Below are 14437 nucleotides of genomic sequence, written 5' to 3' on the forward strand. Positions count from 1 at the left end.
AATCGGAATTCGTAGTTCGGCTGATTTTAGAGGAATTTTTTAAAGTTCCAAAACTCCACACTTAGAAGAATTTCCAGGTGAAACCAGTCAATGTTAGCATATGGAAGGAAATTTTATTTACTGTAAGTATGGCTAGAATTACTTTTCAGGGTCAGTGGATGCAGCACTGAGGTCTCTCCTGATAACAGGTGAGTAAATTGCAATTCGTAGTTCGGCTGATTTTACAGGAATATTTGTGCGTTTCAAAAATAGACACTTCGAAACTTTTCTAGTGAAAACAACACAATAGATTCCTATGGAAGGAAATACAAGTTACTGGTAAGTACGCTTATATTTACTTTTCAGGGTCCGTACTGGGCTCAAAGATGCAGCACTGACATCTCTCGTGATAACAGGTGAGTAAATCGGAATTCGTAGTTCCGCTGATTTTAGAGGAATATTGTGCTCAATAGTGAAGGAAGGCGGCGGAGCCTGAGGTGGCATGTGTGCAAACACACACTGTGGCACGTTTTAGGCTGGGGAATGAATTCCTCTTCAATCCTGAGGTCCCCTGTGAGCCAACTAGCCCACCAGGTTCCTCCGGTATGCGCCATGGAGCTGCGTTGCAGAGAGGTGTTCAGAGAGCACGCCCCCTTTTTACAACACTCTGCAACGCAGCTCCGTGGCAATTACTGGAGCTCCCTCGAGCGGTTGGCTGAGGAGCCTGGGACCCCGCACCTGCGTGCCTAAGTGGTACTAAACCTGGCAATATTTGGCAGCCACCGGCAACCCCAGAACACGGCCTAATCCCTGCTGATGAGGGGTAAATACTCCGAAACACGTGTCCAGGGATGGCGAAGATGGCGAAGATAGCAGAGAATCGAAAGAAGATGCATCGCACAACACGAACGACACTTACCACAGTCCTTAGGGGTGATCCCGCTGGTGTGTGAGTAGTGTGCGAGCCCACCCCCAATTGTAATGTTAAAGCTCCCTCGAGCGGTTGGCTGACGAGCCTGGGACCCGCACCTGCGCGCCTGAGTGGTACTAAACCTGGCAATATTTGGCAGCCACCGGCAACCCCAGAACACGGCCTAATCCCTGCTGATGAGGGGTAAATACCCCGAAACAGGTGTCCAGGGATGGCGAAGATAGCGAAGATAGCAGAGAATCGAAAGAAGATGCATCGCAGAACACGAACTACACTTACCACAGTCCTTAGGGGCGATCCCGCTGGTGTGCGAGTAGTGTGCGACCCCACCCCCAATTGTAATGTTAAAGCTCCCTCGAGCGGTTGGCTGACGAGCCTGGGACCCCGCACCTGCGCGCCTGAGTGGTACTAAACCTGGCAATATTTGGCAGCCACCGGCAACCCCAGAACACGGCCTAATCCCTGCTGATGAGGGGTAAATACCCCGAAACATGTGTCCAGGGATGGCAAAGATAGCGAAGATAGCAGAGAATCGAAAGTAGATGCATCGCAGAACACGGACTACACTTACCACAGTCCTTAGGGGCGATCCCGCTGGTGTGTGAGTAGTGTGCGACCCCACCCCCAATTGTAATGTTAAAGCTCCCTTGAGCGGTTGGCTGACGAGCCTGGGACCCCGCACCTGCGCGCCTGAGTGGTACTAAACCTGGCAATATTTGGCAGCCACCGGCAACCCCAGAACACGGCCTATTCCCTGCTGATGAGGGGTAAATAGCCCGAAACACGTGTCCAGGGATGGCGAAGATAGCGAAGATAGCAGAGAATCGAAAGAAGATGCATCGCAGAACACGAACTACACTTACCGCAGTCCTTAGGGGCGATCCCGCTGGTGTGTGAGTAGTGTGCGACCCCACCCCCAATTGTACCTGTTGGACTAGTTGGCCCCTAGGGCACCACTGGATTGAAGAGGAATTAATTCCCCCAACTTAAAACACGCAAAAGGCATGTTTGCACACATATCATCTCAAGTCCCGCCCCCCTACATTCACCACTGTGCAAGCGCGCCCCATAGCGTGTTTCAAGTTGGAGGGTTAAGTCCCCTTGCATACAGGGGGTCCCTGGGGGCTAACTAGCCCACCAGGAACCTCCAGGATGCGCCAGGGGGCTGCGTTGCACAGAGGTGTAAAAAGGGGCATGGCCTCATTACACCTCTATGCAACGCAGCCCCCTGGCGTGTTTGCGGAGGGGGAACTAATTTCCCTTGCATACTGGGGGTCCCTGGGGGCAAACTAGCCCACCAGGAACCTCCAGTGTGCGCCAGGGGGCTGCGTTGCAGAGAGGTGTAATGAGGCCACGCCCCTTTTTACACCTCTCTGCAATGCAGCCCCCTTGCACGTTTGCAGAGGGGGAACTAATTCCCCTTGCATACTGGAGGTCCCTGGGGGCCAACTAGCCCACCAGGAACCTCCAGGATGCACCAGGGGGCTGCGTTGCACAGAGGTGTAAAAAGGGGCATGGCCTCATTACACCTCTCTGCAACGCAGCCCCCTGGCGTGTTTGCAGAGGGGGAACTAATTTCCTTTGCATACTGGGGGTCCCTGGGGGCCAACTAGCCCACCAGGAACCTCCAGTATGCGCCAGGGGGCTGCGTTGCAGAGAGGTGTAATGAGGCCACGCCCCTTTTTACACCTCTCTGCAATGCAGCCCCCTGGCACGTTTGCAGAGGGGGAACTAATTCTCCTAGCATACTGGGGGTCCCTCGGGGCCAGTAGCCCACCAGGAACCTCCAGTATGCGTCAGGGGGCTGCATTGCAGAGAGGTGTAATGAGGCCACACCCCTTTTTACACCTCTCTGCAATGCAGCCCCCTGGCATGTTTGCAGAGGGGGAACTAATTCCCCTTGCATATTGGGGGTCCCTGGGGACCAACTAGCCCACCAGGAACCTCCAGTGTGCGCCAGGGGGCTGCATTGCAGAGAGGTGTAATGAGGCCACGCCCCTTTTTACACCTCTCTGCAACGCAGGCCCCTGGCGCATACTGGAGGTTCCTGGTGGGCTAGTTGGCCCCCAGGGACCCCCAGTATTCAAGGGGAATTACTTCCCCCTCTGCATTTTTCTAAAATGTATTTGTGGGTGTTCCGGTGTCTACCCAGAACTCTCACTTGTTTTATGTTAGATGGGGTCTGCGAGGAGGGTCCTTGGGCCAATGCGTCCCCAACCAACTCACCACCCGCCACACACTATGTGAGCTGGTGGTAGCTGGCACATTTGTTATTAAGTAAGTGTCCCTTTGCCCATCCAGGGCAGCCACAATTCCTTTGTTAGTTGGGGCAGTGTCAGGACACACGCAGTGGATTCCATTATGAGAGCCGCCATTCTTTTTTTTTGTAGGTGGATGCCTGGGTGCCAACTCGAGGCACCTACACTGCAGGAGATCTGGCGGTCATGGGTGGAGCTCCAAGGCACCCATGGCTTAAACCGGCTCTCCAGCTAGCAACATGCTGGGTGTTCACAGGAGCTGGTTCTTTGTCTTTACTCTCATCTGGATGGGAGCAACATTTTCTTACAGGTCCCACTTGGTGGGAGCAAAGCTGAGTTCCCTGCATGGGAGAGTGCTGCCAGAGTATGCATGCACTCATGCACTCCCACAGACAAGCAACCACAGTAGGCCATCCGGAACACTATTCAGTCTCCTGCTCCGGGGATGGGGTCCAAAGGGCTAATACCGGCAATGGGAAAGGAATGCATGCCCTGTTCTATTTTTCAGAAAATAGAACCAGGAGATAGAATCCCTGGGGCCCAATAATAGCTCAGGAGTGGGGCTACATGCCCCATCCTCCTCATTATTTAATAGTCGGCCCAGGTGGTGGGGTCACAGGGGCACAATAGTAGCACAGAGAGGGCGTGAGCTTGTCCCCGTCCCCATAAATTTATATTCACCAGTAGGGGAAGGGGTCCTTGGTGTCTCAAAGAGGGGCCCCATTTATGCCCTCTGCTCCATATATTTTAAAACAATTACCCCTAGGCCCTGGCCCACCTAAGGGCACCTTAATATTTTTTTAAAACAATGCCTAGTCCTTTTGTTTATTTGTTGTGATCCAGCCGCAGCCCCAGAGAACTCATGTGGAAGTCCTGCGGTATCCCAGCATAAAAAAAACAATTTCTTTAATTGCATTTTGGCGCCAGGCACAACGGGTATGGGGTCTGGGTATTTCTACACTGCACCCTCATATCTATTTTTAAAACATTCTCAAGACGAGAGGACTAGGTCACCAAGTCCTGTAATGGCTGCCACAACATTTGCTTTCATGTTGCCGCAAGCCAATCACTGCACTCGCATGACCATTGATAAATAGGGGGTCTCAAAACCCAGTTTTCTACTAATGCATTTTCCATAGACTTTTTATACTGACGTGGTGACAAAATGGCAGAACAGATTTACATTAATTTTGGTATGAATATTGATTATGGTGTAGAAAGCGTCATTTTTGTTATTTAATCTTTATTTGTTCATTAGTTTTGAAATAATAAGGGACAAAAACATAGTGAAATATTGGGCCACAGTATGCCAAGGTACCTTTGTGGCATATTGAGGTACATGGCAATGGTGAAACACATAATTATTGGTTAATGCAATTTCTTTAATTGCATTTTGGCACCAGGCACAACGGGTATGGGGGTCTGGGTATTTCTACACTGCACCCTCATATCTATTTTTAAAACATTCTCGAGAGGACTAGGTCACCAAGTCCTGTAATGGCTGCCGCAACATTTGCATTCATGTTGCTGCCAGCCAATCACAGCACTCGCACGACCATTGATAAATAGGGGTACTCAAAACTCAATTTTCTACTAATGCATTTTCCATAGACTTTTTATACTGACGTGGTGACAAAATGGCAGAACAGATTTACATTAAATTTGGTATGAATATTGAATATGGTGTAGAAAGCGTCATTTTTGTGATGTAATCTTTATTTATTCATTAGTTTTGAAATAATAAGGGACAAACACATAGTGATATATTGGGCCACAGTATGCCAAGGTACCTTTGTGGCATATTGTGGTACATGGCAATGGTGAAACACATAATTATTGGTTAATGGAAGCTCTTGCAACATGAAAAGGCAGCCATATTGTTTAGACCACTCCTTGTGTTTGCCTGTGTTTTCACGTCAATATAGTTTAATAATCTTTTCATAGTTTAGGAAGAAATTAGCTTTAGATAAAAGTATTTTTGATGATTCATATATTATTTTAAAGGTTCACGATGTAGGATGTACCTTCTCAAAGATATCTAGAAAGTACCATGGTAATTATTGAAATGTAAAAAAATAAAATGATATATCAAAAAATAAAATTAGACATAACATAGTCTTGAAAGAGCCTTTGTGTTTGTTTTTTAACTAAATATATGTATATATTTTTGCCAAGACAAGGTGATAGGTTTGAAATTAAAATATGGATTCCATAGATTGAAAAATGTACTCAATCAGGACTATACAGTGCTGCATTGCCATATTATATATTTAAATAAAAATTGGATGACATTTTATGATTGGTAAAGAATGCTGGCACTGCCTGGTTTGCATGTCTTCTTGTCTTTTCAAACTGAGCAGCATTTACAGTTGACCACTTCCACTATTGTCTCTGACATATATTTGACAACACAAAATGTGTGTTCTGAAACACAGAAATTAGGATGGAAATGTATTCTTCATCTCATTTTCCAATCTAACTACAATTAAGTATCCAATATCATTGCCCCACAGTGGATACCCCTAAACTGGGGATGCCACCATTACTAATAGATGAAAGTAGCGGGAGTAACTGATTCCATTTAAAACCTCTTTTACCAATCGATGTTTGCATGGCGTCTGGCCCAAATACATAATCTGTGCCCAACCAACCAAACCCTAACCATATTGCACATACACTGACATCCAAGAATAAGCAACAAAGAGGAAGACAAACAAATATATAAATAGAGTTAGATGATTGGTCATTCGGAATCTGCATTATACCAACAAAACAATTTTGAAATAAAGACAATTAATAGCTTGAATATAATTTGGGCTACTAATGTTTAACAATGCTAGCAAAAACCAGAAATAGCTAAGAAAATATGCTAGTCTGCAGCAATGACATTTAACAGATATTAGAAAGGAATTTGAAACATACATTTCTGGCCAAATGACAATGGAAACAAATAGAAAACTACTTAATAAATAAAATTAAGAAGTAAAGCATTATGTGATTAGTTAAAACCACAAAGTGGACTATAAACACAGCCCAATAATAATACATACCACCAACAGCCATAGAGACTCTGCCGACTGTTGGAAAGCATTAGAGATCTATTTCTTCTTCAACAACATAATAGAGAAATTGAAAATTATTTCTCACCACCTCCATCCATATATTTATACATAAAGCAGGAATATTTCTATATGAATCTGTGTTACTCTTCTAGGAAATTGTACTTTTTAGATGTAGGTAGAAATTCAGGAGATATGTCATTATGTTGCATGGCGTGGGTGATGACATTCATAAAAATATGCTGTATTGCTGTTTTCTTTGCTTTCATATATATCAAATTGCTAGTTGGATGTGTACAACATCTATGGGTTTTTTGCAATCCTTTTGAATTGTTTTTCCCAGGTGCTTCATTTTGACTACTACCATATGATCACCTTGAACTGTAAATGTTCAAAATGATGTCTGAAAACACATAAATAGGAAAATAATGATGGATTGACTTTGTGTTATGTTTATTAATATAATCCGATATTACTGTTGTAGTCTATTATTAACTCACCATCTACTATGAACCACCATAAGCCACATGTTTAAATTACCTTACTAGTACCATTTATGCTTTTATTAATCACTATTTAGTACTTCTGAAACATGAAAAATATGGTTAATATTGGTAGAAGCTCTTTATCTTTTGGGATAACGTGACTAGCCAAAACAATAGCCTGAACAGGAAATAGTAGTACAACAAAAGTTTTTTAAAAAAACAAGGCTGTAGGGGAGGGCACTGGTGAGCCAAGGCAAGGTCATAATGGATGGCGATATATCGCTCCTACTGCAACAATGACAGTATGGCAGAGGAGACAGTATATCGCTTTACTGCCATATTGCTCTGTTTTCTCATGATTTTACTTTGAAAGGTATATTTCCACCACTGTACCAGTAGCAGGTCCTGTTGGAGCGACAGATGCACTGGAAGTTTGCTGGAGGTGCTGATGGAGCACTAGAAGTATAAGGTGCTCCTGGGGGGACAGATGCGGATGATGGTGGAGGAGATGCTGACAATCCAGAAGAAGTCAAAGGTGTTGCAGTACACAAAGAAGTGGCTACTACTGATATTCCTGCTTAGGCCTCTTCTATCTCCTTCTGGCGCTTCTTTTTGGCATGTGCCAGCCTGTTCAAATGAACTGGCTGCAGGTGTTATCTAATTCCTGTGGTACCGGAGGAGAACTTTTTAATGTTTCCACAATAAGTAATTTTGTTACATAGGTTGCATGGAACAAGTTTGGAATTAACTTTTTTCCATCTAGGTGATAAACAAAATATATCCCATAAAATCTAGTCCTTCAATTTCTTCTTCAGCGCCACCTCTTTTTCCACTTGCAACAGCTTTGAATTTGCAGTTGTGCAAAGCTTCCAAATTGCCTTTGGCATGGAATATTTCCCTTTTGTAAAGAGCACAACCTTCTGCTATGAAGATATCAAATGGAATGGATATAAGGAGTATACACTTCCTGTTTCCTACAATTGCCTGAGTTCTAAACCAATGAAATGCAGAAGCAAATGTACAGTAGTATCTCAATACTTTCGCAAGACTATCACTGTACCCGTATAGATCACAAACACAACTTACAGTTAAAGTACTAAAGCATGAGTGCATTATGGTCCGTTACTTTTTTTTCATTTCCACATAATAAATATGTATGAATTGACTACATTGTGACTTCCTTGATGGACCTGGAATTAATAGATATAATCAAATCTCCAAAAACAATTTCGAACCATAATGCACTCACCCTTATTTTTGATTTATCCAGTTTTAATAGACCTAAATCACAATGGTCTTTTGACAGAAAGTTACTTGTCAACCTGGATTATATAACTCATATTACATCTTGGGCTCAGGGTTTTTTTGACTGCAATCAATATAGTGCACCCAGACTTATTGTCTGGGATTGCTTTAAAGCAGCACTAAGGGGTGAAACAATATCATTTGCTGCCAAAAACAGAAAGATAGATGACAATAACAATCTAAGGCTAAAGCGAGAATTATCTAACCTCGAAGCTTATCATGCCACCCAGATCCACCAGGGAAGACTAAATCTAGCCAACGACACTCTCCATAAAATATCAGTATTAAAAACGGAAATTAATAGTTCATTAATCAAGAAAGCTGCAGAAACTTATGAAGTAAATAAAAGAAATTTATATGAATCCGGGGAAAATGCTGGAAGACAACTAGCCCTACGTACTCGTCAAAAACAATCTTATAATAACATTAAAATGATTGAGTATGAGGGGCATCAATACACATCCACACAAGACATAGTAGAGGCTTTTCGAAAATACTATCAAAAGTTATACCAAAACGATGACCCACACTCTAACAGAGATTGCAAAACCTTTCTAAATGATTGGTCGTCAGCGATAGGTCCCAATCCAGGGATGGATGAAACTATTAAACTAGAATTAGAAAGGGAAATTTCAATCATAGAACTCGAGCTTGCATTAGCTGAGCTCGCAAATGGCAAAGCAGCAGGCCCTGATAAAATTCCCTTGGACCTCTACAAAATACTGGGTAAACAAATACTCCCCTACTTATTGGATCTCTTTTTAGGGGTCCAACATAATGTATTACCACCAGAATCTTGGAAAAGCACTAATATAGTGATATTTGCTAAAAAAAACAAAAAACAACCATTTACCATCTTCATACAGGCCCATATCTCTTATAAACTCCGACTCAAAACTATATGCCAAGGTCCTAGCCAATCGGCTGAGTCGGGTTGTCGAGCGTCTTGTCTCCCCGTGGCAGCATGGCTTTATTCCAGGAAAGGGCACTACAGATCATACCCGTAGAGCCATTGCCCTATTTGACATCATGGGCGCCACGGGGGGCGGGATGTCGATGATCCTTCTCGATGCCGAGAAGGCATTTGACCGTGTCTCCTGGGAATTTCTATGGAACATCTTAGAACTGAATAATTTCGGGTATAAATTTATTAATGCTATAAAAACCCTATATGTAGACCCAAAGGCAAAACTTAACATCTGCGGTTCTGAGTCGGAGTTTATTGAGATACAAAGAGGCACAAGGCAGGGATGTCCCTGCTCCCCTATTTTATTTGCCCTTTATATCAATCCCCTTATTTTAAAATTACTTTCCTCACCTGGTATTCAACCTGTTATGGTGGGTCTGTTTCTAACAAAAATTTTGGCTTATGCCGATGATGTGGCCGTATTAACAACACACCCTACTGAGGCAATTAATGAAATTGAAATAATCACCCATACTTTTGGTATCTACTCAGGTTATTCTCTTAACAGAGATAAAACAATGGTCCTTTGTACAAATAATATGATATACGAGAGCCCTTATAAAGTCAAACAGGCAATTTATCTGGGGGTTTGCATATCTTCTGACATAGATGAAATTAGCCATCTTAACTATACCCCCTTGATCAATAAGATAAAAGAAGATCTGAGAAGAGTAGACAATTTACATCTGTCTATTATCGGAAGGGCTAATTATTTAAAAATGACTGTCTTCCCAAAAATACTCTATCTGTTTCGAACAATTCCGCTATTGCCCAGTGGTAACTATATTAAGACCCTTGACTCCTCCATATCTAAGTTCATCTGGAGCTATGGGAAGATCAGAAGAGCATTACCACTTCTAACCCTGCCCTTAGATAGGGGCGGGTTAGCCATCCCTAATCTAACCTTATATTTATGGGCATCACTTATTCAACATATGGGCCCCCTGTTAAATCTTAAAACATCAATTCCTATTAATAGGGAACTTTACATCCCTTCCATTTATGAGCTTAGCCTCGGGTCCAAATGTCAGGCGCTATTCTTGAGGCAAATCGAACCATCTTACTTTAAAAAAATCAAGTTAAAAATAATTACTGATGCGTGGAAGGCTTGAAAATTTATTTAGAAACAACTAAATATTCCAAAAATAATGAAATATACTCCTCTATGGAATAGCTCAATCCTTCCAAACTGCCTCAATGATAGCACCTCTCGCAGGTGGGAAAATTTGGGTATTAAGACAGTCGCAGATTTTTTTAATCCAGGAAACGCTACCACCTTTGACTGGTTTCAACAGAAATATATTATCCCTACCACTGATTTCCTTAAATACCTCCAAGTATCTACGTCTATTCGAAATTGTGTTACCAAAATAGAATTAAACAACATTCACCTTTTCTCAGTTATTGGAAAACGATCCACTGGTATAGGCACTCTGTATCAATTATTGATGGAAAATGTTAAGGATGATATGGAGCGGGTAGAGCAAGCTTGGGCTCTAAGGTTGGCTAATCCAAACATAGATATTGATCTCTCGTTAGCTCTATCGTCGAAATTATTTATTGCCTCCAACCATAAAGCTCAATACTACAGAGTTATATATAACCTATATTACACACCATCAAAACTGTTCTCTTGGGGCTTGCGAGCTGATGACAACTGCCCGAGATGCAAACAACCCCAAGCAAACCTAATACATATGTTTGCTGAATGCCCCAAATTAGATTTACTAAAAAATATGCTAATGAAATTCTGGGCCCAAGTTTTTGGACGGAATATAAAAGATTCAGCTACCCTTTATGTGATGGGACATGATAACTCATTGGGGCACAGTATTGATGAACAAAGGTCTTTGTTTTTAGCAACCGCTATCCTACGTATTATTCTTGCTGCTCGTTGGAAAGACCTAGAGCCACCTACATTTCAGATGTGGCTTGGCCGCTTCCTGGCTACATACAAACAAGAGATCTCAATTTATGGAACTAGGGGTAAAAAAACTAGACTTCGAGGAAACCAGATTTGGGCCCCAATTTCAGATTGGTATAATAATGTAAATCACTTACCCTAATTGTCATATTCTAAGTCGATAGGATTGCAGTGTTTAAATTACTGATGATTTAAAAAAAAAAATTGAACGCTATAACGTAAAACATAATGAATTTTGTATATTTCCTTTTCCTTCTCTTTTTTTTAATTCTTTTCTCTTTTTTTGTATACACTTGATTTAGGTATTAATATGCTTTGTAATATTTAAATATTTTTGATAATAATGTATCATTATACCTTTTGACTGAATCTTGCTTAATAAAAAAAAAAAAAAAAAAAAAAAAAGTACTAAAGCATATAACCTTAATAAATTAAGAAAACTACTGGTGAAAACCTGGAGCCAAATTTTAAATAAAAAATAATTATTTGGTGTGAATATCATTTTAAAATTATATAGATGTGCTGCAGTACTATTGAGGAACTGCTAATAAAAGCAAAACAACCACACAGATGGCGCTGACATTCATAACAAGCTTTGATCTACCTACACAGGCTCCCATAGGAAACAATGGGACTCTGACCGAACAATGTTCGGTCGCATCGTAATCGGTTAGGCAGGACCGCCGACCGCGAGTCAGTCGGTCCCGAATCCGAGACAGTGATGGGCCGAAATTTTCCACCCAACATTGTAATCAGCCCCTAAATACGCATGTTGCAAGGAGGGTCAGTGAAAATTGTTGCATCAATATTTTCATAAATGAGGCCCTCAGTGTGCCCTGCTAGGAGGGATTAGTGGTGCGCCATATCTTAGTAGACATTATGCATTACTGCTTTCTCTAATGTTTGCAGCGCAGCAAGTTGTGTTTGGGTTGTGTTGCAAGAAACTTTAGTAAATTTGCCCATTGTTTTTCCTTTCTCCTAACATAGGCCCCTCTGCCTGAACATCAAGATGGACTTAGGCAATATTCAGTCATTCTTAAAATGTGTTCTACACAGACCATGTGACAGGCAACGTATTTTTCTCCTTCACATTTCGTCAAAAATATTACACGCGGGCACAACTAAAACAATGACATAGAGCTATGTGTAAACATGTATCTTTGGCTAGAGGAACTTGTGCAGAAAGGAGAGATCACATTTGTTTCAATGTGAATACAAGCTGCTTGTGACAAACATTAATGCATTCTTGAGTAAACTGTAGTGAACACAGAAAAATGCACTTTAAACTTTCTAGAGGAGCTTTAGAAAAGGAAATGGGAAACATTACATACAAAAAACAAACCGGGAGGATAGGGTCAAAGGGAAAGGATTTTTAGAGACCTACTACTGGTTCACTTCCCCAGTAACAACACATAAATAACAAGCAAGAACCTAGGAGGTCTATGGGCCAGGCAACTAGCTGGCTAAACTGTCAAATCTATCTTTATGACAGATGGTGCTGCAGTCACCATATAGTAATATAAGAAAGAGAAGGAGAAACAAATGTGTAAGTAACCAAAGAATGAGAATGACAAAGACTTAATCAAGAACTGGTCAGACTAGATCCAGTACACATATTGTTTGTGAGTAACCATCAAAAAACCAAGTGATCAGTCCTATCATTTGGTCGTTCACACTGTGACCAGGCGGGTCCTTGGATCATCTAGACCTCGTGCCACACAGTCAAGGTGAGTACTGGATATGGTCCACAGTCAAAATTGGAACTACCAATTGTTGGTCTGATAGTGATGGCTCAAAAAGGTGATAAAGTACAGTGCAACAAAACAGAAAAGGTGGTGAATCTAAAATAGGGTGATATGTCTAAACAACAACTTTAATAGAAACTAGGCACATCCCCTAACTAAAATAGGAACAGCGCAAACGACAGTATGGAACAATGACTATCGCAAAACGGGCCAACATGTTTCTGCCTACCGGGCATAGAGTCCCTTGGCATTCATCAGGGCCACTGCTCTCAAAAAGTTGCTACTGTTGGAATGTGTGTGAAAACAATAGTGAAAGCACAACAAAGTTTCAAAGTAGGAACGATACAACCTGTACCTACTGTTCAATTACTCATCCTCCTAGTCAGTGGACGTTCAAAGTGATCTAGAAAGACACATATATTACATTCTTATGATTAAGTCATACACAAATGCTCTCTGCTTCTCTTACATCTCGAATAATTAGTTCAAAAGAATCGTTTTAAATTTTGCTTGCTCACCCAGCATGACAGGGGACTGGACCTCACCTCACCTGGACCGTGCTCAGGTATACGAGGCCCCGCACTGTGAAACAGATAGATGTGAACAGGAACAGATATCAAAACTCAGTCATACTCACAGAGTCTAAGATAATCTAATTATTCCCCTATTCACTATATCACATCTGTCCCATAAAGAACTCCGTGGAGGAATAACAACCTTGAAATATGACTGGACACCCATTATACAAGTAAAAGAAACCTGACTATCGGTCAACCATTCTATATACACTGTCAGACAGTACAGGTAATCATGAGAAACAAAGAATATGAAACTGCTGACTGATTTAAAAGAAAGAGTCATAAATTTCTTACTAAATGCCCCTCCTAACGGCAGTTCAAAAGAAATCCACTCCTAAACTCACCTCTCCGTCGGTGCCACCAAACTCGCCTGAGACTTGAGGGAGGCACCGAACTGGAGGGGGTGTGGGGTTAAATAACAGAACAGAGGAGGGAACTACTTCACCTTCGTTTTTTAAAAGTTATTTTCATTAGTAAAAACGGTGTATACCAGGAGTTATGGACAATACCTCTCTCTTTCTGCATAGTGCTAGATGAAGATATGTCCGGGAATCATGGCAAGATGCTTCAATCCTTAGCGGACTCATCCGCATTTGCTCACAGGCATAAACACCAAAAAACGAGAGCCAGTATCACTCCGCCGGACTACGAAATGACGTCAGAACGGCCATTATTGTAGTTCTGGCAGAGAACAGAGAAGGGAACTACTTTACCTTTGTTTTTTAAAAAGTTATTTTCCATTATTAAAAACGGTGTATACCAGAAGTTTTGGACAATCCCTCTTGATTTCTGCATAGTGCTAGATGAAGATATGCCCAGGGACATATCTTCATCTAGCACTATGCAGAAAGAGAGAGGTATTGTCCATAACTCCTGGTATACACCGTTTTTACTAATGAAAATAACTTTTAAAAAACGAAGGTGAAGTAGTTCCCTCCTCTGTTCTGTTATTTACCCCACACCCCCTCCAGTTCGGTGCCTCCCCCAAGTCTCAGGCGAGTTTGGTGGCACCGACGGAGAGGTGAGTTTAGGAGTGGATTTCTTTTGAACTGGCGTTAGGAGGGGCATTTAGTGAGAAATGTATGACTCTTTCTTTTAAATCAGTCAGCAGTTTCATATTCTTTGTTTCTCATGATTACCTGTACTGTCTGACAGTGTATATAGAATGGTTGACCGATAGTCAGGTTTCTTTTACTTGTATAATGG

The 14437-nt window shown here is 41.9% G+C and overlaps 1 long non-coding RNA gene across 1 annotated transcript; it reads right to left on the reverse strand.

Moving 5' to 3' along the window:
- Positions 1-12646: 12646 nt before the first annotated feature.
- Positions 12647-13827, reverse strand: LOC144771867 (uncharacterized). Its single transcript, XR_013599525.1, has 3 exons — positions 13741-13827; positions 13172-13235; positions 12647-13056 (listed from the first exon to the last, which is right to left on the reverse strand). It is a non-coding gene; the product is annotated as an uncharacterized LOC144771867 (long non-coding RNA).
- Between the last annotated feature and the right edge of the window lie 610 nt (positions 13828-14437).

Source organism: Lissotriton helveticus, chromosome 8, assembly GCF_964261635.1.
Source record: "Lissotriton helveticus chromosome 8, aLisHel1.1, whole genome shotgun sequence".
NCBI classification, from domain to species: domain Eukaryota; kingdom Metazoa; phylum Chordata; class Amphibia; order Caudata; family Salamandridae; genus Lissotriton; species Lissotriton helveticus.